Below are 20,404 nucleotides of genomic sequence, written 5' to 3' on the forward strand. Positions count from 1 at the left end.
TCACCCTCAAGTCTGACATCATTGATCATAACTAAAAATAAAATAGGGCCAAGTTTGGTTCCCTGAGGGACTCCGGCATTTAAGGTCAACCAACTGGAACATATTGAGTGGTAACGAACACACTGTTCTCTAGCGGTTAAGAAGTCAGCTATCCATGGAATGATAGAAGGGCGCACTTCCAAATGGATTAACTTATTCAACACTATTGTGTGATTAATCCTATCAAATGCTTTTGAAAAATCAGTGGTAGTCACAGTAGCAACCGATCTTGATTTATCAGCATTTCGATACAACAGGTGAAGCATATTGATCAAATAATGATTTGTGGAGAAATGTTTGCGGTTTCCAAACTGGGCAGGGTCCAATCTGGGGCCAATGTCCTCCAACAACCACTTCGCAATAAATCCCTCCGCAACCTTTGCGAAGTGGTTAGTCAGAGATATCGGTCTTAACTTGTCAACAGAGGGTGGGCTGGACTTGGGTATGGGTATCACAATAGCTCGTTTCCAATCTTCGGGCACTCTTCCTTGTTGGAAGGATTTATTCAAAATATGAGTAAGGGGAGTAGCGAGTTCGATGGCAAAATGATTAATAAACCGTGCAGTAATATTGTCAGGCCCACCAGCTGTAGACAGTTTAATAGTTTGGAGCGACTTATAGACATCCCATGGATACAAATACGGGCAAGGTTGGGAAGAGGGTAAATATGCTGGGAGTCTACTAAGGTCAACACAATCCATATCTGATGCAACTGATACAAAATGTTCATTAATAGTAGATGCTATCATGAACGCATTATCTGGATCAACTCCTGGAATATACACTGACGGATGGTCTTTGTCATTACCAGTAAGCATGCGAATTCGGTGAAACCAAGCCGATGGTTTACTCTGTTTGAGTTTTGCAACCCGAGTGGCATAATACTGTTTCTTTGCCACGGCTATACCTGCTATAATCTTCGTCCGCAATCTTCTCCAGGAGACCATATCATTACAATGAAAAGCTACCTGTCGTGCTTTAATTAACCTTTTGATTTGTGGAGTCATCCAGGGTTTATCAGTAGTATGAATTTTGACTCTTTTAACCGGAAAATATAAATCAATCTTTGTGTTCAAGGTCTCAATAAACTTTTCATATTTTGTGTCAATATTAGTGTGATCTAACTCTTGAGCCCAGTCATAATTACTTATCCACATTCCAAAGGAACGCCTGGCACTCTCGGGCATAGGACGCCTCGAACACAATTTGCTTGCATTTTTAATTCGAGGATTATACACTGGGGTCCAAAGTACAGTGTTATGGTCTGACATGCCAACTGGTGATGTGATTTGGGGTATCGCATACTTATCACTCATATTCGTAATAATCTTATCAAGAATACTATTACCTCTAGTTGGTTGGTCCACAACTTGTTGAAAATGCTGATCTGCAATAAGTGGATTAATATTCAATTGATTAAAGTCTCCCAATAATAATAATGGAATTATAACATTAATTTTGTGTATTAATGAACAACGTTGAATAAATGTCTAGCAAATTGAATTGAATTTGTTTTTAAACGTTTTCTTCGCAATTAAATCGTCAGTGATCTCAATGAAACGTTGACTAGTCTTCAATCATCACTGTCTTCCTTGTTAACGTCATCTTCATCTTGTTGGAACAGTCCGTCAAATTTGGCCTGGTGTTTAGAAATGACCCTGCTGAGAGCTGTGGGCATCAGAATGCCAGAATTGACTCTGTTTTCGATCTCGTCCACAATTTCTTGATGAGTATCATTATCTTTCAGATGTGACAGAAAATCCTTGTACTTGTTGAAAAAGATTCGCTCGACTGCCCTTGATGGGCCTCTCGTGGAGTTTATGCAACATATGTTCATCGAAAATTAATAATTATTGTTTTTTTTCTCTGCTTGGGGATAAGAAAATTCTATTCTGAACTAAGGACAGAATCATGGGTGTACCGTTACTTTAGATACAAACAATATTCCAAAGGAAATATTTTACGACTACTGCCTTTGCTTATATGATATTCTTAAACTGTGACATTTGAATTTGATTTTGTTTAATCAGATATCTCTAGGAAAAAAGGCAGAATACCCAATGAGGCGTTATAAATAAAGACAGACTACTCTTACTTGGGGTACAGTATAAGTCCTTTCCATCTAGGGTACGTTCAATTTTCAAAAATAGATCTTCTTGGGATCACATCGGAAGGCTAGTTTTGTATGAAATCACACAAAACATTCACCAACATTCTAATCTATTATCTTATTTCTTTTCCCGTCTTAATTGATTGAAATCATACCTCACCAATTTTTCTCTCACATCTTAATGCAAAAACAAAAAATATATTTTGTACAGTCTAGCCAAGTCTAGACAGCAGAATTTTATTATGCCGAAGCAAAGGTAAAAAGCATAAAACAATTATTTATAGATAGGCCTAAGCATATGTTTCATATCTAGCTTTTGTTAGATGACAGCCGCATTTTATTATGCCGAAGCAAAGATAAAAGCATAAACTTGTATAGGCCTAAGCCTAGGTTTCATAAACTTCAAGGACGTCAGAGGCTCCGTCAAACTCCATATAGAAGTCTACCGATTCTGATTCTATTTTTGAGTAGCCATGTGCAGCACAAGAAATGCAATTCAAAACGTTAGACCACGTCTGCCATGTATAAACCTCCATTGGCCGAGGCAGTAACTAAGTTCAAATAAAGTAAACAGCTAACTACGTGTCCAAAAATATCGTGAATTTCATCCCAACTAACTCCGTTGTTTACCAATAGAATTAAGCCGCAATTTCAGATCATGGCATGCCAAAGTTTATAGAGCCAGTTTCATCAGCTTTGTGCAAGAGGGTGAGATTTAAAGTTGAAATAAAGTAAACAGCTACCTTCGCGTCAAAAAATATCATAAATTTGATCCTAACTAAAATGACTGTTATTTACTTATAGAAGTAAACCTCGATTTCAGATAATGGCATGACACATTTTATGGAGTGAATTTCATCAGCTTTGTGCAAGAGGGTGAGATTTTAACGCCATGCTAAAAAAACTCACTTTCACAAAACTCAACAAAAACAATAAATCTGTACCCCCTCCCCTTGCTTTCCACATTAAACACATTTTTTTTTTTTTGGGGGGGGGGATTTAGTTGAAGAAAAAATGTGTCAAAAAATTTCCGCCCCAAATTTAATATAGAAAAGCATCGGGAGGGGTGCACATTTATTGTTTTTGTTGAGTTTTGTGGGTGGTGTATGCAACAGCTGCCTTTTTAGCGACGTTACTAAAAAAGAAAGAGTGGCATGGCCCCGTTCCCCCCCTCCCCCACCCGCTCCTCCCCCTTTAATCCGCCTAAGGGGGAGGTCAGTTTTGAGGGCTCGCCCCCACTAAGCCACTTTTTGTCATCCGTTTTTCCCAAACCAACAGAAATGTCATGTCTGTAATTTATTTGCATTATTTTGCTTATTTTGTTGTGTGGAAGCAATTTCTAAAAGTTTCTGTAGCTATATAAGACTTCGTTAAGTTGGACCCGTATGATTAACATGCCCGGGCTGTACAAAAAAACGTGTAATAATGAAATACGTGTACAAACAAATCCATTTTTCTATGGACAGATTGAACATGATCGGGAATGTGGGGCATGTCCCCGGGGGAGGGAGGATCGTGGGGGAGGCGGGTTCATGTTCGGCCCCCCCCCCCCCGAAAAAAATATCCCAGTGCTTATATATAGGCCTATTCTTTTAGCAAATGTGCATTTTTCCTACATGTGCTATTTTCCCTAGTTGTGTTCCCATGACATATTTCCACCCATTTGCACATAATATACCACAAATACACATGTACTTGGAATTCGATATGCATAGATATTGTTGATAGGTCAAACCCCGCCCCCTGCCCCCAACTTGTAACCACCTTGTCCTTCGACACCTATAAATCATCATCGCTGCATTTCACAAGCATGTCTGTAAACGTCATTTTTGGCTAGTCAGAACTTGAATTCCCAACTAACTTTGTGTAGGTCTACCTGAATATATACATCTGTATTCTACATTACAGTGCAGTACAATTCTTGCAGGTGTAGCCAGGCCTGACATCAGCTGGCAGGCATTATTAATTTTTTTTTTTTCAATGAGGGATTGAAAGAAAATCCATTGTTTATGCCTGTTTCACACCCAAGCGTGTAGAAAAAGGCAGACAAACATGTTAGCCTCCATATTGCACGAGAAAACGCATTACAAAATAGTGCTGACTCAGCATGACTCAGCACTTTTAAAATGATGGCTCCCACGGCCGTCAAGGGCCAGATCTGTGATGGTCCAATATCCACATTTGTTGATATGATATTGGTCTATCTCTGTACCACATTTGGCAGCATAAAATGCACAATAGGTTTGCCATGCCACCCACTTTATGGCCGTTTTGAGTGATTTAGGGGTAGGGGAAGCAAAAATGGCCTTGGCGAGCCGAATTTGCAAGACAGAAAGCTTATCTACCACTTAAATTAAAGCTTATGGTCTCAGGCAGTTTTTAAATTATAAAGAAAGTGTGTATCTTTGGAATAAGTGTGAGTTTTAAATTCATTTATGTCCCCAAAGAGGGCAAGTCACAGGATTTGGGGGGGGGGGGGGGGAGGGGGTGTCCGCAAAGCAATATATGCTCTGGGAACACGAATATGGATAAACTTGGGACTTACCATATTTTTTCTTGTTTGGGATGGTAAAAAGTGTAAAAAGGTTACGACGGGACCATTTTTGAGAGAGCAGAGGCCCAAAATAGGATTTTAGCCGTTTCTCAAAAACTAAGCTCCCAAAATATCAGTTTTTTGGAGCTGGAAGGCAAAAATACCGGCCGTGCAACTTAAGAGCACCATTTTTGAATGTCCCAAGGTACCCTTCAACAGAAAAAAAATATTAAGATTAATCAGAAAATTTTGGGATTAAATGGCCCTATCCCAGGGACTAGTAGCTTGACAGAAAATCATTGTACTTGTTGAAAAAGATTCGCTTGACTGCCCTTGATGGGTCTCTCGTGGCGTTTATGCAACATATGTTCATCGAAAATTAATAATTACTAGGTTTTTTTTCTCTGCTTGGGGATAAGAAAATTCTATTCTGAACTAAGGACAGAATCATGGGTGTACCGTTACTTTAGATACAAACTATTCCAAATGAAATATTTTACTATTACTGACTTTGCTCATATGATATTCTTAAACTGTGACATTTGATTTTGATTTTGTTTAATTAATCAGATATCTCTAGAAACAAAAAGCAGAATACCCAATGAGGCGTTACAAATAAAGACAGACTACTCTTACTTGGGGTACAGTATAAGTCCTTTCCATCTAGGGTACGTTCAATTTTCAAAAATAGATCTTCTTGGGATCACATCGGAAGGCTAGTTTTGTATGAAATCACACAAAACATTCACCAACATTCTAATCTATTATCTTATTTCTTTTCCCGTCTTAATTGATTGAAATCATACCTCACCAATTTTCCTCTCACATCTTAATGCAAAAACAAAAAATATATTTTGTACAGTCTAGCCAAGTCTAGCTTTTGGTAGCTGACAGCAGAATTTTATTATGCCGAAGCAAAGATAAAAAGCATAAAACAATTATTTATAGATAGGCCTAAGCATATGTTTCATATCTAGCTTTTGTTAGCTGACAGCAGCATTTTATTATGCCGAAGCAAAGATAAAAGCATAAACTTTTATAGGCCTAAGCATATGTTTCATAAACTCCAAGGACGTCAGAGGCTCCGTCAAACTCCATATTGAAGTCTACCGATACTGATTCTATTTTTGAGTAGCCATGTGTAGCACAAGAAATGCAATTCAAAACGTTAGACCATGTCTGCTAGGTATAAACCTCCATTGGCCGAGGCAGCAACTAAGTTCACATAAAGTAAACAGCTAACTACGTGTCCAAAAATATCGTGAATTTCATCCCAACTAACTCCGTTGTTTACCAATAGAATTAAGCCGCAATTTCAGATCATGGCATGACAAAGTTTATAGAGCGAGTTTCATCACCTTTGTGCAAGAGGGTGAGATTTAAAGTTCAAATAAAGTAAACAGCTACCTGCGCGTCAAAAAATATCATAAATTTGATCCTAACTAAAATGACTGTTATTTACTAATAGAATTAAACCTCGATTTCAGATAATGGCATGACACATTTTATGGAGCGAATTTCATCAGCTTTGTGCAAGAGGGTGAGATTTAAACGCCATGCTAAAAAAATTCACTTTCAGAATGTCGATACAGCGCTGGAGACGGTGGCGGAAGGCGCGTGCTGCGGCCCAAAGCTTCTGAAGGAATGCAGGATCACCCCTGATGTCATTGCACACCTCGATCTTTAGGCGCAACACACGATCGTTGTGGCCGGATCCGTGTTTTGCCGTAAATTTACGCGATAATTTCACATCATCTTTATGAGACTATAGATTGTTTATAATGTAATTTGAACCTTAATTAAGGAAAAAGTACCAATCTGCATGTGATTTTTTTGTGTTAATAGTGTATGTCGAGTAATTCTGGGGAATTTGGCAGATTTTTGATAAATCTGACAGATTTTGGATGTGTATTTAGCAGAATTTGGCTCTGGCCTTACGGTCACCCTGGTGAGATTTAAACGCCATACTAAACACAAAAACTCACTTTCAGAATGTCGGTACAGCGCTGGAGACGGTGGCGGAAGGCGCGTGCTGCTGCCCAAAGCTTCTGAAGGAATGCAGGATCACCCCTGATGTCATTGCACACCTTCTCGATCGTTTGGAGCAACACACAGTCGAGGAGATGTGCAATGGCCGAAAGCGTGCACCATTTACTTCTATTTTTGTTCACTCTTTTCATCTATTTTGACAGTTTCGAAGCCTATGATTCTCTGAAGGCTTACATCCTTCAAACTGCCCAAAAAACCCACCAAATTTAAATACAAGTGCGAGTAAAAAAACCCTATATACACTTTTAAAATTGGCCATGGTTTTATTCTCTAGCAAAATAATAAGATATTTTCATATGCACTTTTAGAGTAACTCTTCCTGCTTATTTTGGTGACATTTTCACTGGATTAGTTTTCATGCATGACTGCATGAAAATATCTTTTCTATATTGCTACAGAATAAAACTACGGCCAATTTTAAAAGTGTATATTTTTTTGGACTCGCACTTTGACTCCATTTCTCCCCGTTCTGTCATGTACCAATGATCGTTACTTCTTACATCCGATAACCGCCTATATGCGCCCATGCTTGTACTAGTTATATTTTATGATTAATGCATAAGTAATGAGTAACGCATAATAATGGTCCACTGGCGAACTTCTTTTCTTTTTGGAGGGGAGGGGTGTTTGTTTTGTTTGTGTTTACGATGTTTACGATGATTGGTTCAAACATAAACAACCGCCCCTAGAGTCACGTGGTCTTTAATTGAAACGTCTGTAGATGTAGGCCTACGTGTTTCAACAAAACTGCCAATAGATGACGGGTATGTGACATTTGAACCCAGCTACTATACAAAGACGTGTACTCGGCGCTGTTGTGGAGCATTCGTTCAGTAGACATCAAGTTGAAAGCATCCAGTGCATTTCCGCCTCCTGACTTTGCTTTGGTTTTCAAGTCTGTTTCAACCTGAAATGTAAGCTTTGGATAAATGTGGCCAGATTTGATATGTCAGTTGCTTGAAAAGAACCCCCCCCCCCGGCAGTATTACATTTGTTGATGATTAACGACAATCTGTCACGGATGTGCGTTAATATAACTTTACATGTATAAAAACGACAGTGATATATACGCGTTATGTATACTTTTACTGCTGCTTCTGAGCGAACTTCATGAAAAGTACAAAATGCGCAACAACCAAATTAATCTGCGGGGAAAAAAGGAATGACATAATTTTATGTTACATGCTCGCACTTGTTTACGCGTCGTCTTACATTGCGATACAACCATATCATTGCCAGTTTCTTACTGTCATTCGTTTTCTCCCTCACTTTCTAGATTAGCCAGAATGAAGGTTTACATGTGCCTGCTTCTCCTGATGGTCGTTGGATGTGTCTTCGGTTTGGCAGAGACGGACGGTAAGTTAATATGTTCCATTATTCTTACGGTTCCGACATGTAGCATAGTGTCCTTATAACCACATTCGCACAGCCCCGTGGGCCTATCGTATGTCATGCTTGGAGTAAATGTATTTGATTCGATTTTTGATAATTTTGATTATAGTCTATATAAACATATTGAAATGAACGTTTAAGTTTTCATTGTAGAGGAGAGAACTCTTATTGTCAACATTGCCTTAAATCGCTCTACTAAAGTTCTGATGATGTTCCATCTTTATTGGAATTTAGAAAAATAAAACTTAGCTTAAACACTGTCTTTAAAGAGGGCTTTAAGATGATTAGTTGTGGCTTTTGTGGATTTCCCCCTAAACCTGCATGTTCCAAGGTTTTTAATAACAAAATATGTATATATTTTTGTTCGGTTTATTTTCAAATTATCAAACACTATGACACATTACCCGTTGGTTTTGTTATTCAATATATGTGAAGATTAGGTCATTGTTATCCTTAGGTGCAATTCACGTTATCTTTAAGTGCAATCCATGAATTCAGCACCAAAACCCCTTTTTAATGTCATGCAGACTTTCTTGCTGATGAGGAGTTGGTGCAAGAGCTGGAATCTCGCGAGATAGTGAAGAAGTGTAAGTTCATTGGTATTTAATAAGAATTTTGTAAAAAGAAAAAATATTTGAGCCGGGTTGGCACTACGACATGAATCAAAGCTTAGGAATTATTGAAAAGATGTGTTTCTGTTTATGCTGCCCGGGCGAATGCTGTTGTTTTTCTTGCAAATTTCAGTTAAGGTTTGATCATTTTCATACAGAATCTTTCATATTCAAGAAATTTTCTTGAATTGAAAAATTACATTTCGTTTTTTTTTTTGTGCACACAGTTTTTCGTTGCAGTTATTCTATTTTCTTTGAAATGCATTCAAGGTGACATTGTCATCCATAAGTTTACTTTTTGCCAATTACTTTTAATGAAATATTTGGCAATTGTCGAATAGCGTAAGATTTTGTAAAGTTTCTATTTCATTTATAGCCTTATAGGCAATAACTTGTTACTGTCAGGGGTTCATTTATCAATACTGATGACATCAGGATTGATTATTTACACACCGGGTGTACAATTCTCCGTTCATTGGGCGCTGCTATCGGCGTTTGCTGCTTATTTAATCAGTCCTATCCTTTTGTTTGTATGAATTAATAATTTTCGTTTGCATTGTTTTGAATCGGAAGACAGTAAGACAAAAAATCTGAAAATCAAAAATTGAATCTAATGAATCTTCAATGGAAACGAAACCAAGATGTTTTCTTGTTTATTTGCCTTGTTATTCTTTGAACGGGTCGTTTTATTATTTTGGTTAATTTCTGTTCACCGGGAACATGTTGGAATCTGAATGCAAATAACACAGAAACAAATTTGAACGCAAACATGTGAATAAAGTATGTGTGTCCATTCAGGAAATTCAATGCATGATAAACCTCGTGATATACTATCTCCGATCAAGGGCGGATCCAGGGGGGGGGGGGCCAAAGGGGGCCATGGCCCCCCCAAAAACGAAACCATTTTTTTTTTTATGTAAAATCGCAATAAAGGCAGGCAATGAGTACATCACCATCTTTTCCTCAAAAAAAAACATTGGTTAAAGTGGTCAGAAATTGCCTCAGATCGCACCACAGAGCATCTAGAATCCAAAATTTTTTCGGGGCCCTTAAGCGGGCCCCGAACCCCACGCCGTAATTTATTGGACCCACTTTTTGGGGGGACCAAAATTTTTTTTTGGCCCCCCAAAATTGTGTTCTGGATCCGCCCTTGTCTCCGACAAATTGGAATGAATGAATACCATTTGAAGTTGAACTAACTATTTGTCATGTCAATTCTATAGCTAAACTTAGGGAAGCAAACGACTCTTCTTGGGGACTAAATGTATTAATTTTCAAATAGAACTGGTTGAAAGGGTCTAGAAATAAATTGAATGATTTTTTTTAGGGGGGGGGGTGTTTGAAATTGGCCGGAATCCGATAGTCCAGAGTTATATCTTTTCAAGATCATTATTCTGAGAAAACCGATATCTGAAATTTGGAACAAGTCTCTTTTCTGTGGTATAAAAACAAACAGTTTGAGGCTTTTACTGTATGGTAATTTATCCTGGGTCCGTGTAAACATGGACAGTCTCTTCAAAGCTTCCTTCAACAGGTTGTCCACACAAATATTTCTGTACGAGTCATTCGATCACTATGTTGGTTTCTGTTTCAGCTTGCACAAAGAATAGCCAATGTAGTAGATATACGAGGTGTCGTAATGGCCGTTGCAGATGGTAATGATCGGACGCTAGGTATACTGGCAGTCAACACGAACGAATTAAACAACGGTAAGCCCATTATTGTAGATTTAGTGAACTTTCCCCGTCATTTCTCTCAGTATGAAATGACAGGATTTCTTTTTGTACTGAAGTTCTGCATTTTTGTACTGAAGTTCTGCATGTAGCAATTTCAAAATCTAAGAAATAAAAGCCCAATTAATAAGCTTTCTTTTAGTATAAGAATAATTCAAATCACTCATGTACTTTTTCAAGTTACTCGATTTTAAACACATCCACCGTTTTAAAGTTATGTCCACGGATCACAAAAAAAGGTATTGTTCTTTCAGCAAAACGAAAACAATTCACATAGGGATGTCTGTTTGTGAATTGCTTTCGTCTGTTTTGTTTTCGAATTGTTTGTGTTTCAAATCCCGTAACTTGAAAAGTACATGAGTGATTTTTATGATTCTTGTACTAAAGGAAAGCTTATTAATTGAGCTTTTATATCCTAGATTTTGAAAGTACTATTTCTGCAGAACTTCATTACAAAAATGGTCCTGCTATTTGGGCTCCTTTTTCTTGACACACCCAGTATAATTGGTCTGGTGTTGCTTAACATCTTTGTTTACGACATGTCCTCTGAAACTTCAAAATTGTTAGTCATTGGAGAAATCATGGTTTTTGTTCTTCTTTTAATATCTCCATGCAGATCGTCAGTGGTTAACCGACAGCAAGGCTTTATTCGGATTAAATAAAGAAAGATTTGACCAGTGGCGTAAATCTGTGCCGGCGATTAGTGGGGGGGGGGGGGGGGGGACACGGGAGATGACCACAATCAACAAATTGCCTGGCCGTGGAAATTCCAAAAGCGGGGGGGGGGGGGGGGGGGGGGGGGGGCTGGACACCACATTACACTAGGGGCGCTCTTCAGGATTATGTATATCAATATGTACTAAATCCAAAATACCCCATATTTTTAAAGCTTTAAATTTGTACTTTGTTTCAGTGCTATTGAGTAAATTTGGGTTGTTGGGATGTTCAACAAATACCTCGAGATCCGCTTTCACGAAAAAGTGTGGGGGGGGGGGGGCTATTCCATAGCCCATCCCCCCTGGTCAAAAGGTAGCCCATCCCCCTGGTCAAAAGGTGTGGGGGATATATACCCCCCCCTTCCCCTCTGGGATTTACGCTTCTGGCTTTCGACATTAATTCAGTTTTCTTCTTTCCTGGTAAGATTGTCGATTTTTTTTGTTAACAATACTGCATGGGTCCGTGTTCCAGCCAGTTTTTCCATTGATTCCGTGACAGTGCTGTTCACGTCTGAAGTCTGCTCAATGTGAATTTAAAGAGTGATACTGAAATCAAAATGAAACAAAAAATATCTATACTCGATCCGTCAATACAGACATATATTAAACGATCGGCACATTTGAATTGTTCACAGAACGCATAAAAATCTAAATTCTTCTCGTCATTGAAATGACACAAATTATGAGCTCGAGCACGGACTTAATAATTATCTCCATGTGATGTGTTTTAAAAACAAATCTATGTTTGTAATCTTAGTTTGTTCATGTCTGTAATGTTTTTGTTCTTTTTTGGATATCGAATATCCGTGATGTTGGGTAAAATCCACTTTTAAAATATCCATAAATATTAATCCTGCATGTATCGTTGAAGCAGCGCTTGGATATGGGAACATTTTATGCATCCTAGGATATTTTTTTTGGAAAGGGTGGAACACAAGCCCCAGAGAAAACATGAGAAGGTTATACTTTCTAAATTGGGACACTTTTTATCGTGATTTCAAATAAAACATACGTTGAGGGTTAGCCACCAACATTTAGGTTTGATTAGGCCAAAAAAAAGTCTCCGGTTTCTGGTATGGAGCTTGCCCAAAAAGTGGTGCGGCGACGCGGCTTTTTTTTTTTTTACGGTTTTTTTTTGCTTCAAATGTCGGCTGATGACTGCAAATGGTGCCCGACTAAATTTAGTGCAAATATATGGGAGTCCAGAGAGGCCACATAAAGCTTATTCTCGATCATAACCCTATCTAAAAACACGTTAAAATTGTGCAGCAGCAGGATTCCAGTCACACCAGTGAGTTTGGCGGTCTTGAGACATCATCTTTCATTGAAAAAAAAATACCTTTTCATTTTGCCGACGCGCATGGCTACGGCGACGCGCGCGCATACCAGAAACCGGAGACTTTTTTTTTTGGCCTTAACGTGCTTGTTCAGAAAGCTGCGATGAACTGCATTTTGGGTGTGATCGTTATATTTGCATTCCAGAACGGACACTACATGTATAATGGCAACGTACCAATGCAATCATAAATAGCCTAGCCATATGTTACGCCCCAACTATATCACTTCGTCCCAACTATATAGTTGGCACCATAATCATAGTTGGGTGTAAAAGCTTTAATGGTTCTATTATTTAGGAAAGATGCTTAACCCGAAAGGGGCCTGTTATGACTTAAAAATAAAAAATAAAAATTATAAAAATAAAAATAAAAAACGTAAAAATCGGACCACGGGTTGGCACGTAGCGAAAAATTTTCCAGCGCTACGCGCCGTGAAAACTGAATTTTCGCATATACGTCGTGTACACCGAGCAGAATTGCCCTTCATACATATGAATAATTAATTTGTCATAATTCCAAAACCCTTTGACCTATAGTCATGAATTTTCTTGGGCATGTTTAGGAAGAGTTGCTCTATGCATGTGCTGAGTTTCAAAATTTTTCGTCACTCGATGGCCGAGATCTTAGGGGGGGGGGGCGGAATCCGCGGAATCCTTTAGGGTTAAATGTGATTTTATTTCTGTCGCTGAGGATGTCATCAGACAGAATACTATATTCCTTTGAAAATGATAATTGTTGTATTAATGTAAACAGGAAATTGTGTTGTGTAAAATACTCGGCCATTATGCATATCTTTCTTGCACAACTTGGATAGGATGTTAGATGGGATGTTTGGTGTTAACAGGTGTTTGTTAACTGTAAAAGAAGATTCACTTCTTTAAAAAGGGCTTTAATATTATTCGTAATTAATTGAACGTGGGCTATTTCTTATCCCTTTTCATCCTTCGATGCTACCTCTTTCGTAAACTATTGTGAATGGTATAGCTTCGTGGCAAAATAAATTGACTCTTGCATCAAAACAATTTATCACTGCCCATGAATTCATTCAAAACGCCTGTCTTTAATGGTCATCCATGGCGCTTTGATAGTGTTTTCAAACCCCGTGCCTCATAGCTTTTTGAGACCGCTTCATCAAAAATAAATTTCTCCCGGAATATTTCGTTTTTCGCTTGTATTTCCGTGGGTGTTTCGTTCATAATTGAACATCGTTTGGTGAACGGTCTCCAGGACGGCACAGGAGTTTTGTTTTGTTATACAACTGGCTGCAGTGGTCTTTTGAGTTTTTTGCATCTTTTCGTCATTTCGATTTTGTTTGCTTCGCCCGGCCGTGGGCGTGAAGCCGTGCACTGAGTTGCCCCTGCACGCCAGGTGACTGTAGCCTGCTAAATCATCGGACTGATACTTCATTTATTTCGTCTGGGTTTCTGCAGCTGACTTGAACTTGTTCAGTTATTTGTTCAACCTCTTGGTGAGGTTTTGAGATCGTGATTAGTCCATCAGTGAAGCTTGTGTGCTTGAGTCATGCTCTGTCATACCGCGAAAAATTGAATTCGAAATCGGAGTCACTTCTAATGGAACAAAAATAAAGCACTCTTAGTGGAGACGATAACTCAAGAACAACACAGTGCACTTAATGGAAATTTCGTTCAATAACTATTTGGGATATAGAATATCGATGGTTTGAAAATTGACGGGAACCATTGAAGAATAAATTTAATATGATTTAAGGAAATACAGTGTACTAACCGCGAAAAACTCAATTCGAGATTCCCGTAGTCACTTCTAATGGAACAAAAATAAAGCACCCCTTGTGGAGACGATAACTCAAGAACAACTCAGTGCACTGAATTGCAAAAATGTGTTTGGGATATAGGACAGAAATGGTTTGAAAATCTAAGGGAACCATTGAAGAATAAATTCAATATTATTCAAGTAAATACTGTGTACATACCGCGAAAAATTCAATTCGAATTCGAGTTACTTTAAATAAAGCATTCTTTGTGGAGACGATGACTCAAGAACAACACAGTACACTGAATTGAAATTTCGTTCAATAATTATTTTGGATATAGAATATCGATGGTTTGAAAATTGACGGGAACCATTGAAGAATAAATTTAATATGATTTAATGAAATACAGTGTACTAACCGTGAAAAAATTCAATTCAAGATTCCCGGCGTCACTTCTAATGGAACAAAGATAAAGCACTCTTTGTGGAGACGATAACTCCAGTAAAACACATTGCACTTATTTGAAATTGCGACCCATAATTGACTGTGATATACTAGTCAATATATTTGAAATTCGACAGAAACCTTTGATTTGTTATACAACTGACACAAATTAATACAACAAAAACAAAAACGACAATGAGCACTGTCGTACATTTTACCAACATCAACTTCTTCCAACAGAGGGCGCACTACATAAATACTGAAACCGCAAAGACTTCAGTCAACGTGGATACGATCTGCCCAACGAAGTTGTCACAAGTAATGGACTTTGTGGAGACGATAACTCAAGAACAACTCAGTGCACTGAATTGAAATTTCGTTCAAAAATTGTTTGGGATATAGGACAGAAATGGTTTGAAAATCTACGGGAACCATTGAAGAATAAATTCAATATTATTTAAGGAAATACTATGTACATACCTCAAAAAATTCAATTCGAATTCGAGTTACTTTAAATGGAACAAAAATAAAGCACTCTTTATGGAGACAATAACTCAAGAACAACATAGTACACTGAATAGAAATTTCGTTCAATAATTGTTTGGGATATAGAATATCGATGGTTTGAAAATTGACGGGAACCATTCAAGAATAAATTTAATGTGATTTAATGAAATACAGTGTACTAACCGCGAAAAATTCAATTCGAATTCGGCGTCACTTTTAATGGAGCAAAAACTAAGCCCACATTGTGGAGACGATAACTCCAGTAAAACACATTGCACTGATTTTAAATTGCGACCCATAATTGACTGTTATATACGAGACAATATATTTGAAATTCGACAGAAACCTTCGAAGACAAAAATTAATACAACAAAAACAAAAACGACAATGAGCACTGTCGTACATTTTACCAACATCAAGTCAAGGGGAACCATTGAAGAATAAATTTAATATGATTTAAGGAAATACAGTGAACTAACCGCGAAAAATTCAATTCCAGATTCCCGGAGTCACTTCTAATGGTCAAAATTAGTGAAAATTATTAATATTTTTTTTTTAAATCTTCAATATTTTTAGCGTTTAAAGGTCGATTGATGATTCTCTGGCATCCAAAGACATTTCTGAGTTGTTTGGAGAAAAGTCAATTGTTTGGCCAAATTTGATCCAAAAGTAAGGGTTTTGTACAGAAACTATAGTCCATGTCGACACACTCTCTCCAAAATGAAGAGAGCGAATTTAATTGAATTGTGACCTAATGATTCACCATTTAAAATCGACAAACTAGACAGAAGATTTAAACGAAATATTGTTTTTCTCTCAAGCAACAGTGTCTTGTGTCAACACGGAGAGAAACTCGGCAATGGGCTGCAGTCGCAGTCTAAACAGAACATTTGCCTCACTTTTGCACAGAAACTATAGTCCATGTGGACACGCTATCTCAAAAATTAAGGGACGCCTTTAATTGAATTGTGACCTGATGATTCATCATTAAAAATAGACAAGCTAGACAGAAGATTTAAACCAAATATTTTTTTTCTCTCCTTCAACGCTGTTTGTGTCAACACGGAGAAAAACTTGGCGATGGGCTGCAGTCGCAGTCTAAACAGACCATTTGCCTCACTTTTGCACAGAAACTATAGTCCATGTGGACACGCTATCTCAAAAATTAAGGGACGCATTCAATTGAATTGTGACCTGTTGATTCACCATTAAATATAGCCAAAACAGACAGGAGATTGAAACGAAATATTTTTATTCTGTCAATCACCGCGAAATACTGTGTACATACCGCGAAAAATTCAATTCGAATTCGAGTTACTTTAAATGGAACAAAAACAAAGATCACATTGTGGAGACGATAACTCAAGAACAACACAGTACACTGAATTGAAATTTCGTTCAATAATTGTTTGGGATATAGAATATCGATGGTTTGAAAAATGACGGGAACCAATGAAGAATAAAATTAATATGATTGAAGGAAATACAATGTACTAACCGTGAAAAATTCAATTCGAGATTCCCGGAGTCACTTCTAATGGAACAAAAATAAAGCACTCTTTGTGGAGACGATAACTCCAGTAAAACACATTGCACTGATATGAAATTGCGTCCCATAATTGACTGTGATATTCGTGACAATATGTTTGAAATTTGACAAAAATCGTTGAAGACAAAAATTAATACAACGAAAACAAAAACGAGAATGAGACCTGTCGTACATTTTACCAACATCAACTTCTTCCAACAGAGGGCGCGCTACACAAATACTGGTCACCACACCGCAAAGACCTGTCAACGTGGATACGATCTGCCCAAACGAAGTTGGCATCAAGTGATGGACTTTGTGGATACGATAACTCAAGAAGAACACAGTGCACTGAATTGAAATTACGTTCAATAATTGTTTGGGATATGGGACGAGAATGGTTTGAACGTCAAGGGGAACCATTGACGAATACATTAAATATGATTTATAGGAAATACAGTGTACTAACCGCGAAAAATTCAATTCGAGATTCCCGGAGTCACTTCTTTGAAGGTCGATTGATGTTTCTCTTGCATCCAAAGACATTTCTGAGTTGTTTGGAAAAAAAGACCATTTTTGGCCACATTTGCCTCACTTTTTGCACAGAAACTATAGTCCATGTCGACACGCTATCTCAAAAATTAAGGGACGCATTCAATTGAATTGTGACCTGGTGATTCATCATTAAATATAGACAAAATAGACAGGAGATTGAAACGAAATATTGTTTTTCTCTCCATCAACCTGTTTTTGTGTCAACACGGAGAAAATCTTGGCGATGGGCTGCAGTTGCAGTCTTAACAGAACATTTGCCTCACTTTTGCACAGAAACTATAGTCCATATCGACACGCTATCTCAAAAATTAAAGGACGCATTTAATTGAATTGTGACCTGATGATTCATCATTAAATATAGACAAAATAGACAGGAGACTTAAACGAAATATTGTTATTCTGTCAATCACCACGAAATACTGTGTACATACCGCGAAAAATTCAATTCGAATTCGAGTTACTTTAAATGGAACAAAAACAAAGACCACGTTGTGGAGACGATAACTCCAGTAAAACACATTGCACTGATTTAAAATTGCTTCCCATAATTGACTGTAATATTCGTGACAATATATTTGAAATTTGACAGAAACCGTTGAAGACAAAAATTAATACAACTAAAACAAAAACGACAATGTGTAAGAGCACTGCCGAACATTTTACCAACATCAACTCCTTCCAACAGAGGGCGCACTACACAAATACTGGTCACCACACTGCAAAGACTTCAGTCAACGTGGATACGATCTGCCCAACGAAGTTGGCACAAGTATTGGACTTTGTGTAAACGTTAACTCAAGAACAACTTTGATTACTGAATTGAAATTTCGTTCAAAAATTGTTCAGGATATAGGACAGCAATGGTTTGAAAATCCACGGGAACCATTGAAGAATCATTTTAATATTATTTAAGGAAATACTGTGTACATACCGCGAAATATTCAATTCGAATTCGAGTTAAATGGAACAAAAATAAAGCACTCTTTGTGGAGACAATAACTCAACAACAACTCAGTGCACTGAATTGAAATTTCGTTCAAAAAGTGTTTGGGATATAGGACAGAAATGGTTTGAAAATTGACGGGAACCATTGAAGAATAAATTCAATATGATTTAAGGAAATACAGTGTACTAACCGCGAAAAATTCAATTCGAGATTCCCGGAGTCACTTCTAATGGAACAAAAATAAAGCACTCCTTGTGGAGACGATAACTCCAGTAAAACACATTGCACTGATTTGAAATTTCGTTCAATAATTGTTTGGGATATGGGACAAGAATGGTTTGAACGACAAGGGGAACCATTGAAGAATAAATTTAATATGATTTAAGGAAATACTGTGTACTAACCGCGAAAAAATCAATTCGAGATTCCCAGAGTCGATTTTTTTGAAGGTAGATTGATGTTTCTCTTGCATCCAAAGACATTTCTGAGTTGTTTGGAGAAAAGTCCATTTTTGGCCAAATTTGATCCAAAAGTAAAGCTAACCCCTTGCAATTTTTTCAATTTTGACCGAAAAATAAAATTGCTTGAAACTTGCAGGGAAGATGGCTGAGGGTCCCTAGAGCACATTCGAACTGGAATTTTGGACAGATTTGGCGTATTAAAGAAAATTATCGTCGAAAATTTCGGTCTAAATTAGTGACAATTATTAATATTTTTCTCAATAAGTCGAAATTTTTAAAGAAATCTTCAATATTCTTAGTGTTTGAAGGTCGATTGATGTTTCTCTTGCATCCAAAGACATTACTGAGTTTTTTGGAGAAAAGCCCATTTTTGGCCAAATTTGATCGAAAAGTAAGGCTAACCCCTTGCAATTTTTTCAATTTTGGCCGAAAAATGAAATTGCTTGAAACTTGCAGGGAAGATGCCTGAGGGTCCCTAGAGCTCATTCGAACTGGAATTTTGGACAGATTTGGCGTTTTAAAGAAAATTATCGTCAAAAATTTTGGTCTAAATTAGTGAAAATTATGAATATTTTTCTCAATAAGTCGAGGATTTTTTTTTTTAAAAGAAATCTTCAATATTTTTAGCATTTAAAGGTCGATCAATGATTCTCTTGCATCCATAGACACTGAGTTGTTCTGAAAAAAAGTCAATTTTTGGCCAAATTTGATCAAAAAGTAAGGCTAACCCATTGAAACCTTTTCAATTTTGGCAGAAATTTGAAATTGCTTGAAATTTGCAGGGAAGATGCCTGAGAGTCCCTCGTCATATTCAAACTGGAATTTTTGACAGATTTGTCGTTTTAAAGAAAAATATCGTGGAAAATTTCGGTCAAACAACTGAAAATTATTAATATTTTTCTCAATAAGTTGAGTGTTTTTTCAGAAATCTTCAACAGTTTTAGAGTTTGAAGGTCGATTGATGATTCTCTTGCATCCAAAGACATTTCTGAATTGTTTGGGGAAAAGTCAATTTTTGGCCAAATTTGATCAAAAAGTAAGGCTAACCCCTTGCAATTTTTTCAATTTTGGCCGAAAAATGAAATTGCTTGAAACTTGCAGGGAAGATGCCTGATGGTCCCTAGAGCTCATTCGAACTAGAATTTTGGACAGATTTGACGTTTTAAAGACAAATATCGTGGAACATTTCCGTCAAAAAACTGAAAATTATTAATATTTTTGTCAATAAATCGAGTATTTTTTCAGAAATCTTCAATAGTTTTAGAGTTTGAAGGTCGATTGATGATTCTCTTGCATCCACAGACATTACTGAGTTGTTTGGGGAAAAGTCAATTTTTGGCCAAATTTGATCAAAAAGTAAGGCTAACCCCTTGCAATTTTTTCAATTTGGGCCGAAAAATGAAATTGCTTGAAACTTGCAGGGAAGATGCCTGATGGTCCCTAGAGCTCATTCGAACTGGAATTTTGGACAGATTTGACGTTTTAAAGACAAATATCGTCGAACATTTCGGTCAAAAAACTGAAAATTATTAATATTTTTCTCAATAAGTCGAGTATTTTTTTCAGATATCTTCCACAGTTTTAGAATTTGTAGGTCGATTGATGATTCTCTTGCATCCAAAGACATTTCTGGGTCTTTTGGGGAAAAGTCAATTTTTGGCCAAATTTGATCAAAAAGTAAGGCTAACCCCTTGCAATTTTTTTCAATTTT

General features: G+C 37.3%; 1 long non-coding RNA gene across 1 annotated transcript; it reads left to right on the forward strand.

The window, feature by feature from the left end:
- The first annotated feature begins 7,469 nt into the window (after positions 1–7,469).
- Positions 7,470–11,168, forward strand: LOC119742547. Its single transcript, XR_005272871.1, has 5 exons — positions 7,470–7,645; positions 8,008–8,087; positions 8,651–8,710; positions 10,329–10,443; positions 11,084–11,168. It is a non-coding gene; the product is annotated as an uncharacterized LOC119742547 (long non-coding RNA).
- The last annotated feature ends 9,236 nt before the right edge of the window (positions 11,169–20,404 follow it).

This window comes from Patiria miniata, unplaced genomic scaffold (assembly GCF_015706575.1).
Source record: "Patiria miniata isolate m_02_andy unplaced genomic scaffold, ASM1570657v1 HiC_scaffold_6, whole genome shotgun sequence".
Taxonomy (NCBI): Eukaryota; Metazoa; Echinodermata; class Asteroidea; order Valvatida; family Asterinidae; genus Patiria; species Patiria miniata.